The 14,158-nt window shown below is 45.4% G+C and overlaps 1 long non-coding RNA gene across 3 annotated transcripts; it reads right to left on the bottom strand.

Moving 5' to 3' along the window:
• Positions 1-11,291: 11,291 nt before the first annotated feature.
• On the bottom strand, positions 11,292-13,869 carry LOC120571716. 3 transcript variants are annotated; one of them, XR_005641276.1, is made up of 4 exons: positions 13,714-13,869; positions 13,167-13,244; positions 11,526-11,686; positions 11,292-11,404 (listed from the first exon to the last, which is right to left on the bottom strand). It is a non-coding gene; the product is annotated as an uncharacterized LOC120571716 (long non-coding RNA). The 3 variants fall into 3 exon arrangements; XR_005641277.1 differs by lacking the exon at positions 13,714-13,869 and adding an exon at positions 13,583-13,622; XR_005641275.1 differs by lacking the exon at positions 13,714-13,869 and having other exon boundaries at positions 13,167-13,564.
• Between the last annotated feature and the right edge of the window lie 289 nt (positions 13,870-14,158).

Consider the following 14,158-nt stretch of genomic DNA (forward strand, 5'->3'; position numbering starts at 1 on the left):
TCCTCCACCTCTCCTTCCTCCTCCTCTCCTTCTCTCCTCCCTTTCCATTCCTCCATCCACCTCCACCCCTCCTCTCCTCCTCCACCCTCCTCCACTCTCTCTCTCCACTCCTCCTCTCCTCTCCTCCACCCCTCCCTCCTCCATCTCCTCTCCTCCCTCTCCTCTCTTCCTCTCCTCCCCTCTCCTCCTCCTCCACCTTCCTCTCCCTCCTCTCTCCATTCCCCTCCTCCCTCTCCTCTCCTCCCTCCACCTCCCTCCATCTCTCCTCCATCCCCCTCTCCTCCCCCTCCTCTCCATCCTCACTCTCACTCTCCTCCTCTCCTCACTCCATCACTCGCTCCATTCCTCCCCTCCATCAGTCTCACCTCCATCTTCTTTCATCATCTTCTTCTCACTCACCTTCCTCTCATCTATCATCTCTTTCTCATCATCCCATCATCATCTCTCATCTCATCATCTCATCATCATCTCCCTCCATCATCTCTTCTCCACTCTCTATCACTCATCATCATCTCTCTCTCATCATCATCATCTCCGTTTCTTCCATCCCGTCTTTCACCTTCATCTCGTCTTCTCTCGTCCTTCTCGCTCTTTCATCCCTATATCATCATCATCTCTCCTCTCTCCCTCTCCTCTCTCCTCCCTCCACCTCTCCCCTCCATCCTCCACCTCCTCCCTCCTCCTCCCTCCTCTCTCTCTCTCTCCTCCCTCTCCTCCTCCTCCCCCCCTCCTCCCTTCCTCCCTTCCTTCCCCTCCTCCCTCCATTCCTCCTCCATCTTCTCCTCCACCTCCTCCATCTCTTCCAGTTTCTCTCCTCCTCCATCCTCCATCCCTCCTCCATCATCCTCCATTTCACATCATCCTCTCATCATGCTCAGTGCGTCTCTCATCATCTCTTTCAACGCATCTGTCGTCCTCGTATGTACAGAGACAACAGTATTAGAAGAAAGTAGTATGTAGAGAGACAACAGTAGAGAGTAGTATGTAGAGAGACAACAGTAGAGAGTAGTATGTACAGATACAACAGTAGAGAGTAGTATGTAGAGAGACAACAGTAGAGAGTAGTATGTAGAGAGACAACAGTAGAGTGTAGTATGTAGAGACAACAGTAGATAGTAGTATGTAGAGAGACAACAGTAGATAGTAGTATGTAGAGAGACAACAGTAGAGAGTAGTATGTAGAGAGACAACAGTAGAGAGTAGTATGTACAGATACAACAGTAGAGAGTAGTATGTACAGATACAACAGTAGAGAGTAGTATGTACAGATACAACAGTAGAGAGTAGTATGTACAGAGACAACGGTTCGGACCTTTCTTGGCTCTGATTTCTCTGTCTGTGCCAAAACAGCTGCTTACATGACCAGACACTCACATTTGGTTAGGTCCCATACCCAGGCACTACACCTATTGGGAAAGATCCTAATGGTCTCCAGCAACCGGTGCTCAAGACACCTTCCAAGGGAAAAAGAAGTCAGCATGGACTTAATACTTCAATATCATAATCAGGTTTGTAGACTTTATGAAGAACTAATTTTAATGCTACATTCAGTAATTAGTCCTAGTCTAAGCTGTTTTAAAACCTCAGTTTTGCAGATAAAGATGAACAATGACAAAATAAAAACACACAATAAATGTAAGATTAGAGTGTACTTACAAATCAAAGAATGAACAGTAAAGCATATTTGCAGTGTACCTATCAATTAACTGGCTTGTAGGACAACTAAAATCCAAACTTTACAAGTGTGACTGGCCAAAAGGATTAAAAGACTGGAAAAGCACTAAAATGAGTGGAACATGTGTGTGTGAACTGTGTCCATTTAATAATGGACACTTCTGCCAATTATTATTACAAAGACTAACAAAGTGTTTTTCTTCTCTCTGTTACGCATCACTTTCTGATCATCATGGCTGAGGAAGCTGTATCCAGCACCTAGCTGGAGAAGGTAATGATGTAGTTTGATACGGTTAGCTTGCCACTTTGTAATATATCCATCTTTGGAGTCTTACAGGAAATATAAGAATGTTTTCTCTTTGTTTCATGCTACCTGCATCTTTCCCAACTCATCAAGCTTCTCCACCCACCCTGATTTGCATCAACCTCCATCCTCATGGCCGAGAAAGCTATAAGCAGCACCTGTTGGTTCAGGCAATCCAGCAGCAACTTTAGTTCAGTGGCAGAGATCAGAGGTCAAGGCTGTTTTCCAGACATACCTATACATTTCAAAAGTATGCCAACTATTATTATCAATACTAAAAATGTATGTACGGTATTTTACTGTTCTATGTCCTGCTGCGTTCACCCAATCTGATCTTCATCTGTGACCTTGCGATCATCACTGTTGAGAAAGGTGTATCCAGGGTCTGATCCAAGAAGGTCATCATCTTGTTTGCCTAGTGCCATAAATATGATTGAAGAATCTGAGGCTAATACTAACATGTGCCCTCTGTGTTTCATATGTCATCTGCATCTTCACCTGCATTCAACAATGGATGAGGGTTCTGCCTGGCGCCAGATGTACACCTTCTCCCTCGGATTTCCAATGGCCAGCGTGAGCTAAGCAGCTGTAATAAAATGAAAACTTTGTATGAATTTGTGTATGATATGATGACCTCAAGATTTATCCTTTTTCAATTGAAAAGCTCTAAAAACTAAAACTGTCAATTATTCAAAGGCAAAACAATAAAGTGGATGTGCTTGAACTGGATGTATGTCTATGGTCTTGTAAAAAACACAGGTATAGTTTATGACAAGTTTGGAATGACAGCTGGAACATTGGGCTGTCTTAAATCCCCTGTCAAATCTGAGTCTCTCAGCTACCTGGGACAGGGATTGATATGCAAATCCAGTCATTACAGGCTGCAGAAGAACAGCAGCACACAAAGGCACAAACTTACTGAATGGGGAGACAGACAAACAGAAAAAAGACACAATCAGACACACTCCAAAATAATGTCCAACAGCCTCCCTCATTGAAGTTCTAAAGATTGCTTCTACTATTTCACTTGATTAAAAGATCAACTCTATAGACTTGCCTTTCACAGTTAAAGAAATCAGGGCGACCTTTTGACCATTTTGGGCTTTTGGGCATACTTACACTTTTAGTAAGAATCCTACGCACAGTTTCATAAATGAGACCCCAGGTTCTTCTTCCAATCAGGTCCTTTTAAAGTTTTTTTGGTTTGTTTTGTCTGGAGTTCCCTCATCAAGAGCCTGAGGAGCTCACCTGTACCAACCCCCATCAGCTGCCCCCCCCCCCCCTCTCCAATGCCAGCAGCATCCACAACAACTGTTATTCTACTATGTACTATCTATTTATGTCTAAGGGTTGAATCTTTGGCAACAAAAGGCTCTGCTAAAATGTAATACATTACAGATTACTAGTTACTGTCATTTGAGAGTAATAAGTTATATTACAATTTTACTTTTACTTTTGAGTAACTTTCACCAAACTTAACGCAGAAGTAGGACTTGACAGGTAGCTTGTAAATTTTCCCACGGATCAACGAAGTCTCAACTTTATCGAATTTAATACATCATAATCTGAATCTGCAAAGTAAGTCAAGTTATGATATAAATAGTAAAGTAAAATGTACAATAGTGTGATGGTTGGAGTCCGGCCGGCTGTGAGTTTCTGTTTTTCTTTTTTCCTCTTATGTTTTGTTGTCAGTTTGTGTCAGCTCTGCCTCTCTCTCTCTCTCTCTCTCTCTCTGTCTGTCCCCTCCTGCCTGTGCCAGCCAGCTGATTGCGCACACCTGCTCGCCTCCTCACTACCACTCCCCCTGCCGTACACACCTGCTGGTCATCAACTACAATCAAGCTCAGTATTTAAACCCTGGATTGACTCACCATTTTCGCTTGATCGTAACTACTGTATCCTTGGTGAGACATGGCGCAAGCTCCTGAACATTATCCTGTGTGTTTTCCTGCCTGTACTTTTTGTAATCTGTTTTCTTGTTTCAGTCACTACTGTCACTGTCACTCTGCCTCCAGTCAGCTGGCTTCTCCATCCAGTCCCTCGTGGTTCCCTGCTCCAGCCTGCTTCAGCTCTTACCTCACCGTGCTTCAGTGCTTCCCCTGCGGATCTCTCAGCCCCGGTCTCCCCAAGCTCTCGGAGCTCCCTCTCTGATCCTTGTTCCAGTCTCCGCGCCTGTGCTTTCGTCCCTGGCATCCACCTTCCCACTTTCCCATTCGCTTCCCCATTTTTCCCTAATAAAATAACCGTTGCTGAGCTCTGCGTTTTGGGTCTGTTCTGTCCTAAACTGTAACATAATAGGCTTACTTTACAGTAGTGGAGTAAAAGTATAAAGTAGGAGAAAATGGAAATCTGAATGCAGCTCCTGATTGGTTCCAAGCTGATTCACCTGCTCCCAGCTGCACACCTGCAACCATCCACTAATCAACTCTGCACCATAGCAACCACTCTCTGCTGGCCTCATCCTTGGCTCAGCTTCAAGTCCCTCTGTCAGAGGTGTGGAAAGTATTTGCATTCATTACTCAAGTAGAAGTATAGATACTAGGGTTCAAAAAGACTTCTGTAGAAGTTGAAGTATCAACTCAAGCTTTTTACTCAAGTAAAAGTGTAAAAGTACTGGTTTTGAAACTACATAAAGTATAAAATTAAAAGTAATTTAAGGGGAAAAAAATGCCATTGAGGACAAATGTTTAGCCCACCCCACAGGGGCCTATAGTGCACTACCCCACCTCCACAAAAAAGCATTTTTCTAAAGGCAATAATGACTATAATGTTATATTAAAATCATACCTGAAAACTCAGAGCTGAAAAAGGTGACACATCTCTGAGTCTTTACTTTATACTTTTACGCAGGCCAGCTGACAGTCTTGCCTGGGCCCGGGACGAGATCTTAGATGCCCCCCTCTCACTCTCTCTGTCACCTGACTGCAGCTGGATCTCTCTCTGTCTCATCCTTACTGATGGAGCTACCAAACTCAACTGTTTCTGTCAAAGTTAACGTGTTGTCTCAGGCTTTTATACGAGCTAATGGACGTTAACATGAGAGCTGGCCTGTTACGTTACAAGGCTCGTAAACGTTGGCTGCGCTGTTTCTTACCTTGTTCTACGTTGACAGTTCCAGCTTCACCGTCACCACCTTTTTTAAATATGTGTTTAGAAAATCTCTAAGGCCTCTATTTTCTTCTTCTCTTTTCTTTCCTTTTCCGAGCTCCGGACTTGTGCTGACCGGACATTTTGAGCGTAGCCTACTGAACTTCAAATCAAGTGACAATATCAAATTTTGATCAGTGGCCAAACCATTTTATGTTGGGGGGGGGGGGGTTCTTGACCACCATTTCCAGGACAATTAGGAAGAAAACAAATAAAACGCTTTTATTTAATTCAAATATTATGCTACATATTTTTTTCCACAAATAGGCCTATTTAAAAAAAGATTTTTAATTCTTCCATAATTTAATGAGGGCCCCGCCCCCGCCCCCCTGGCCCCCACCCATTCGGCCCCCCCCTCCGGGACAACAGACCCGTTTGTCCCCCCCTATCGGCGGGCGTGCTTTTACGTTTCACTTTACTATTTATATTATAACTTTACTTACTTTGCAGATTCAGTTTTACAATTTACAAGCTACCTGTCAAGTCCTACTTCTGCGTTAATTTTGGTGAAAGTTACTCAAAAGTTATACAAAAGTATTTTAATGCATTATAAATCCGAGACACAAATATTGTAATATAACTAATTACTCTCAAATGACAGTAGTAACTACTAATCTGTAATGTATTACATTTTGCAACATTTTCAAAGAGCCTGATTGGAAGAAGAAGCTCTGGCAGGCTTGTGTTCCAAGACCGGGGAAGCTCCTTTAAGGGATAGCTGGGTGCTTAGTGTGTAGGCTACATGAGAGAGTGTGTGACGGTGAATGTGCTCCGAGCAGACAGCTGTCGGCTATCAGAGCAGAGAATACATCAGCAGTTTACTTGTTAAGTGGTAGTAAATGTACAGTGTAGGTTTACGTTTGTCTCTGAATAAATGCTGCAGAAAGAAAGTTCCTGTGTCTTGTTTCTCAACATCACAACAAAACAAAAAGAGCCGCAGCAGTAGGAGAGAGCAGCAGTCAGTAGGAGAGAGCAGCAGTCAGTAGGAGAGAGCAGCAGTCAGTAGGAGAGAGTAGCAGTCAGTAGGAGAGAGCAGCAGTCAGTAGTGGAGAGTAGCAGTCAGTAGGAGAGCAGCAGTCAGTAGGGGAGAGCAGCAGTCAGTAGGGGAGAGCAGCAGCAGTCAGTAAGGGAGAGCAGCAGCAGTCAGTAAGGGAGAGCAGCAGTCAGTAGGGGAGAGTAGCAGTCAGTAGGGAGAGCAGCAGTCAGTAGGGGAGAGCAGCAGTCAGTAGGGGAGAGCAGCAGTCAGTAAAGGAGAGCAGCAGTCAGTAAGGGAGAGCAGCAGCAGTCAGTAGGGGAGAGCAGCAGTCAGTAGGAGAGAAGCAGTCAGTAGGAGAGCAGCAGTCAGTAGGGGAGAGCAGCAGTCAGTAGGGGAGAGTAGCAGTCAGTAGGGGAGAGCAGCAGTCAGTAGGGAGAGCAGCAGTCAGTAGGGAGAGCAGCAGTCAGTAGGGAGAGCAGCAGTCAGAAGAGGCAGCAGTCAGTAGGAGACGCAGTCAGTAGGGGAGAGCAGCAGTCAGTAGGAAGAGCAGCAGTCAGTAGGGGCGAGCAGTCAGTAGGAGAGCAGCAGTCAGTAGGGGAGAACAGCAGTCAGTAGGGTAGCAGCAGTCAGTAAGGGAGAGCAGCAGTCAGTAGGGGAGAGCAGCAGCAGTCAGTAAGGGAGAGCAGCAGTCAGTAGGGGAGAGTAGCAGTCAGTAAGGGAGAGCAGCGGTCAGTAGGGGAGAGCAGCAGTCAGTAGGGGAGAGCAGCAGTCAGTAGGGAAGCAGCAGTCAGTAGGAAAGCGTCAGTAGGGAGAAGCAGCAGTCAGTAAGGGAGAGCAGCAGTCAGTAGGGGAGAGTAGCAGTCAGTAGAGGAAGCAGCGGTCAGTAGGAGAACAGCAGTCAGCAGAGAGCAGTCAGTAGGGAGAGTAGCAGCAGTCAGTAAGGGAAGCAGCAGTTAGTAGGGAGAGCAGCAGTCAGTAGGGAGAGCAGCAGTCAGTAGGGGAGAGTAGCAGTCAGTAGGGGAGAGCAGCAGTCAGTAGGAAGAGCAGCAGTCAGTATGGGAGAGCAGCAGTCAGTAGGAGAGCAGCAGTCAGTAGGGAGAGTAGCAACAGTCAGTAGGGGAGAGTAGCAACAGTCAGTAAGGGAGAGCAGCAGTCAGTAGGGGAGAGCAGCAGTCAGTAGGGGAGAGCAGCAGCAGTCAGTAGGGGAGAGCAGCAGTCAGTGAGGAGAGCAGCAGTCAGTAGGGGAGAGCAGCAGCAGTCAGTAGTAGAGCAGCAGTCAGTAGGGAGAGCAGCAGTCAGTAGGAGAGCAGCAGTCGAAGTAGGAAGCAACAGTCAGTAGGGGAGAGCAGCAGTCAGTAGGGGAAGTAGCAGTCAGTAGGGAGAGCAGTAGTCAGTAGGAGAGCAGCAGTCAGAAAGGAAGAAGCAGCAGTCAGTAGGGTAGAGAGCAGCAGTCAGTAGGAGACGCAGCAGTCAGTAGGGGAAGCAGCAGTCAGTAGGGGAAACAGCAGTCAGTAGGGAGAGTAGCAGTCAGTAGGGAGAGCAGCGGTCAGTAAGGGGAGAGCAGCAGTCAGTAGGGAGAGCAGCGGTATTAAGGGAAGGCAGCAGTCAGTAGGGAGAGCAGCAGTCAGTAGGAGAGCAACAGTCAGTAGAGGAGAGCAGCAGCAGTCAGTAGGAGGCAGCAGTCAGTAAGGGGCAACAGTCAGTAGGGAGAGCAGCAGTCAGTAGGGGAAGCAACAGTCAGTAGGGGACAGCAGTCAGTAGGGAGGCAGCAGTCAGTAGGGGAGCAGCAGTCGGGGAGAGCAGCAGTCAGTAGGGGAGGAATACTGTAGCAGTCAGTAGGAGCAACGGTCAGTAGGAGGCAGCAGTCAGTAGGAGGAGAAGTAGCAGTCAGTAGGGGCAGCAGTCAGTAGGGAGGCAGCAGTCAAGTAAAGGGAGAACAGCAGTCAGTAGGGAAGGCAGCAGTCAGTAGGGGAGGCAGCAGTCAGTAAGGGAGAATAGCAGCAGTCAGTAAGGGGAGAGCAGCAGTTAGAGCGCCTCCACCCCTCCCCTCCTCCTTCCTCCACCTCCTCCTCCACCTCCTCCTCCACCTCCTCCCTCCTCCTTTCTCCCCCTCCACCTCCTTTCCTCCATCCTCCGCTCCTCCTCCTCCTCCGCCTCCTCCTCCTCCCTTTTTTTCACTTTCTTTCCTCCTCCTCCCTAATCTCCATTCAAATCATCCATCCTCCATCCTCCATCCTAGTCAAAATCCTTTCTTTCTCACTTTCCTCCTCCACTTTTCTCTCCGCTCCTCCATCCTCCCATCCTCCATCCTCCATCCCGCTCATCACTTCTCAATCCGCTTCCGCTTTCTTTCTTCCCGCTCAAGTCCGCTTTTCCTTCGTCATCCAGCATCTGCTTTCTCATCATCGCTTCCTCAAATCATCGCTTCTCTTTCAATCCTCATCGCTCTTTCTCTCAATAAGCCTGCGCCAGATCGCGTCTAGTCATCCGCAGATCCCGAGTCCGGCTGTCATGCGTCAATAAAGCTCTTCAGTCATAAAGTCTAGGCCATCATCGAGAAAATCAAGTCGCACCAGCAAGGGAGGCCGTCGCTCAGTAGAGCAGCTCCAGGAGAGCAAACAAGTCAGTCAGAAGCCGACCGTGAAGTAGCGATCAGTGGGAGAGTGCAGCAGTCAGTGGGAGAGCAGCAGCAGAAGTCAGTAGGGGAGAGCAGTTAGTAGGATACTTAGCAGTCAGTGAGAGGGAGCAGGGAGCCAGTAGGAAAAGAGAGTAGAAAGTCAGTAAAGGGGAGAGCAGCAGCAGTCAGTAGGAGACGCGTCAGTCGGACCTTATCAGTAGCGAGGAGGAGAAGTAGCAGCAGTCAGTAGGGAAACAGCAGTCAGTAGGAGAGCAGCAGTCAGTAGGGGAGAAACAGCAGTCCAGTGGGGAGGGTATCAGTTAGGGAGAGTCAGCAGTCAGTGAGAGACAGCAGCAGTCAGTAGGGGAGAAGTAGCAGGTCAGTGGGGGAGAGTAACAGCAGTCAGTAAGAGAGCAGCAGCAGTCAGTAGGAGAGCAGCAGTGGTAGAAGTCGGGAGAGGGAGGAGGGGGGGGGGGGGCAGCAGTCAGTAGGGGAGAGCAGCAGTCATGGGGGGGTAGGGGAGAGTAGCAGTCAGTAGGGAAGGAGTGAGAGGGGGAGCAGCAGTCAGTAGGGAAGAGCAGCAGTCAGTAGGGAAGGAAGCAGCAGTCAGTAAGGAGAGCAGCAGTCAGTAGGAGAGCAGCAGTCAGTAGAGGGGAGAGCAGCAGTCAGTAGGGAGAGCAGCAGTCAGTAGAGAGCAGCAGTCAGTAAGAGGAGAGCAGTCAGTAGGGGAGAGCAGCAGTCAGTAAAGGAGAGCAGCAGTCAGTAGAGCACAGCAGTAGGGGAACAGGCAGCAGTCAGTAGGGGAGAGCAGCACCGTCAGAAGGAGACAGCAGTCAGTAGGGAAGAGCAGCAGTCAGTAGGGAGAGCAGCAGTCAGTAAGGGAGAGCAGCAGTCAGTAGGGAGCCGCCCACGTCTCAGAGGAGCAGCAGTCCAGTAGGGAGAGCAGCCCAGGGAGGAAGAAACGCAGCAGTCAGAAAGAAGGGAGACAGCGGTCGCAGGGAGGAAACAAAGAGCACCAGTAGTCGGAGACAGCAGGAGAACAGCGAGGAGAGCAACAGTAGGAGGGAGAGCAGCAGTCCAATAGGGAGAGAAGGAGAGCAGAAAGAAATAAGGAAAGAACAAAGCAGTCAGGAACAGAGAGGAGAAGAAAGAAAGGGAAGCCAGGAGAGGAACAGAAGGAAATGGAGCAGCAGCAAGGATGGAGGAAAGAAACAAGCAGAGGAAGCAGCAGTCAGTAGGAAGAGGACAGCAATGGAGGAGGAAAGCAGCAGTCAGAATAAGGAGAGGAAAGGTAAAGGGAGAGCAGCAGTAAAGGGAGGCACAAGCAGGAGAACATACAAAGAACACAGGAAATGGAGACACAGGCGGAAGAACAGGCATGGAGAAACACACCAGCAGCAGTCAGTGGAGAGCAGCACAGCAGGAGAGAACAGCAGGAAACAGAAGGAGGAGCCCAGCGAGTAAAAATGGAGGAAACAGCCACAAAGGAGGCGCTAAGGAGAAAGTCGAAAAGGAGCGCATGGAGGTCTACAGGAGACACTAAGGAGAACAGCACAGGACAGCAGTCAGGGGAAGGAGCAGCAGACAGGAAAGAAACAGGCGGTCAGAGAAAATGGAGGAGCAGCAGGAAATATGGAGAGCAGCGGAGGAAAGCAAATACAGTAGCAAAGGAAGGAAACAGTGCAGGAAATGCAGGTAGGAAAGAATGGACAATAGTGGCCATAGGAGGAGGATGGACAGTACGGAAGAAACACAAGGAAAGAGGCACAGGCAGGAGCAAAGCAATCGGAGGAAAGGAATGGAAGTAAATGGAGAGCAGCAGCCAGAGGAAGAAAGGGTGGAAGGAGGAAGAAAAGGGAGAGCAGTGAAATAAGGTGGAGAGGAAAAGGAAGAAGTGGGAGAGGAAGCAGGGAGGGGAAAGAATAAGAAGGAGAGCAGCAGAAGGAGGAAATAAGGAGAGGAAAGAATAAGGAGGAAAGGAAAGAAATGGAGGAAAGAAGGGAGAGGAAAATGGGGAGGAATGGGAGGAGGAAAGAAATAAGGTGGAGAGGAAAGAAATGGAGGAGAGGAAAACGGGAGGAAAGTAAGAAATGGGAGGAGGAAAGAACAGTGGAGAGGAAATGGGAGGAAAGAAAAGGGGAATGGAATATTGTGAATTTAATGGAATAAATGAGGGGACGGATACAGATGGAAGAGTAATGTATATTTTTATGAAGTTTATTTCCTGTGTCTGACCGGCCTGACAGTGGAGGTCTGCAGTTAGACCCTCTTGGGTTTTCATGACCGTATGAACCCTGTATATAATACATTTGTACTCTAAATTGATGTTTAACTCACCACACATGGCTGTTAATGTCAGGAAATCTGGTGCAAACATTAATTTTGTTCATTTCATCTTTGACATAATTAAACTTTTAATAATTTTAATTATGTACGAAACTCATACACACTTGTGACTTCTAAACCGGGGTATGAACTGAACCCTGTGACTTTCAGATCCCTAAAGAAGGCTGCCAGTTGGCCCAGTGGTAACAGTCGAGTCCCCTATACAATATTAATTCTACTCTATTATATCGATGCTAACAGTAAAATCTAATTGACACTGAGATATAAACACTTACTTCTCCATGACCCTTTTAACATTGTCTTTCAAGTGGACTCCTCCCACCCTGGACAAGGCATTCATCTGAAATTAGAGGAACAATATTTCAGTTTTATCAACAAAAGAAAAAGAAGTAAACAGTGACACATTACACATGAGAGAAAAATATGCATAATTATGTTGCTATGACTACAGTTGACCTTACCAGCTTCTGTTTTTCCTCCAGGGAGTCGAGGGATCTATCAAGGAGGTTTAGAGCCTCAACAGTTGACGCTTGTTGAATTTGAGTTGCTTCGTACTTTTCTGCATCCCGTTTCTTCAATGAGCGGATATCCTAACGCATTTCCACCACTTTTCTCTGAAATTCTAATGCAGTGAAACAAATAATTACCATAATTAGAAATGGTATGTCAAGGCACAACCTACTACTGATAACTGTCATAATTTATTGTCCTTATGTTTTTGTTTGAGAGGCTATTGTTTTTTAATCCAAATAGGGGTTTTGTCTCAGAACTTTACTTAAAAAAAAAGGCAAATCCCCTTATTTTAGCACAATTCCTGGATGTTAATGGGACAATACAGCTGCTATTTGATTCCATAGACAGCCAATAACTGACGCCTATATTAATTTATGCTATAAATCATTTATAATATATAGCCTATAAATATTGAGATTGTATTTACAATCTATTTCACCCAGCCAAAGTGTACTATGATTATGACATTCCACGATGAGTGAACAAGTCTGGGCTTTCACCACATTAGCCTGCTAACAGATGCCTTGCTGCCGCACACAACTGACATCTGTCTGGCTGTGTGTATTGGGGAAGAGTAAAAGTAATGTAATTACTAGCAATAGGAATCATTAAGATTTTATCTATACTACAACTACTCTTGTCAATAATCTTTATTGGTTTGGTTCTTTATCAATGCTGTTATTGATTCTTTTATATTACTAAGAATTGATTATTTTTAATATATTTTAAAATAAAAACATTCAGTACAGGATTAGAATTTATTTGGATTTTAAATAGAAGTAAATATTGTTTCTAGAGAAGCAAGAGCAATGTTTACATCAGCAACGTCACTATATAAACTACATAATCATCAAAGAATAAATCATATTGCTGACATCAAGATACGGAGTGAAGTTTAGAAAGAATAAACAACTCCGACATCAGTAGGGGTGGGAATCTCTGGGCACCTCACGATTCGATTACAATTCAGAGGGCTGTGATTCGATTATAAAACGTTTATCGATGCATCATTTTTTCTAAATAGGATCCCTGGATAATTACTAAGCATTTCATTTACGCATTAAAATCCAAAAGAAACATCTCCCAATTAGCTTAAAAAGGACTAGTTTCCATCCCTAATTTACTTCATTAACCTCAGCTCCATGGTCCTTCATTTCATTAACAACCAGTTGTCAGACTCCTCTGAACACTGAAATATAATTATCAGGATGTAGTAGCATAGTATGTGTACAGGACAGAGCTGTACACCAGTTTAGTCTAAGCTTGTACCTGATGTCCTCAACACTTGACTAGTAGGTTAGTTAGTAATGACATACAGCTGATAATTAAGGTCACTTTGTTACTAATTTTGCTAACGTAACAAATAAATATTTTTAGCGCCTTTCACAGGACCCAAGGACGCTTTACACATAGTTACAGTGACAGAACAACAAAAAGTAATTCAGGATTGAATGCCTTGGTAAAGAGCTGGGTTTTTAGTAGATTCTTTTTAAAGTGTCCAGACAGGGAGCATTTCAGATCTCTGTGGGGATGGAGTACGCTGCACGTTTACTACCAGACAAAAACTTACTGCTAATATTAGAACTAACCTTCATCACGGTTGAGATGTCGACAATTTCCTTGGAGGTCTTCTTGATCAAATTCTACCTCACTGTGACCACTATCATCTAGTTCAAGACACAAATTAACAAAAAATTAATTCTGCTCCAGAAAGAAATAAAAAAGTGCAATTTTCAGGTATTGTGCTCAGCTGGTGCAGTGCATGAAAGGAAGGCAGTTGTGATAGAAGAGACGTAGGTATGTACAATTATGCATGCATCCTTTATATTGCTACTTTCCCATCCTCTTCTACAGTCACTCTTCTACCAGGAAATACGTTGGAGGAAGCAGGGAAAGGAGGTAATTCTAAACCTTCATCCTTCAAGATACCAAGAAATTCATCAATTTGGCTTCTTCCACATTTACTTTGTGCAGCCCAGGAAGCAAGCTTTTCTTGCAAGGTTACCTCGTCTTCTTTTGCAGATTCTATGACTTCTTCAGAATCAGTTGACACATATTCACTGTATCCAAAATCTGAATCACCAATTTCATCTGCTTCATTTAAACAACTACTTCCCTCTTCTGCTAGATCTTCACCTTCATCTTCATCTTCTACATTACACTGAATAGGATTTAAATTTCCACGGCAACCATCTTCACTGCTGCTACATTCCAGTGCGATTGCTGCAGCTTCTGAGTGGATTTTTCTCCAGCGACTAAGATATGACATACCATGTTCTAAAAAAAATGACAAACCCAGCAGTTAGGTCTACATCAAGGAAATAAAAAAATACAATGTTTTACCACAAGAAAAATCAGAGGGTTAGACATGCATACTAACATAGGCTAAGCCTCATCACTACAATGTTGCCAACAATTATTTAAAAGTTTATCACTTAAGCCAGTGTTTCCCCTATCATATGCAGTGCCCACCAGCTACAGCTGTACATTGTGTAAAGAGTACTCAATACTTTCCATAAAATCTTCACCTATGGAAAGTTATAACTGATTAATGGTTAAAAAGATTTTCAGCAATATCAAA

This window comes from Perca fluviatilis, chromosome 13 (genome assembly GCF_010015445.1).
Source record: "Perca fluviatilis chromosome 13, GENO_Pfluv_1.0, whole genome shotgun sequence".
NCBI lineage: Eukaryota > Metazoa > Chordata > Actinopteri > Perciformes > Percidae > Perca > Perca fluviatilis.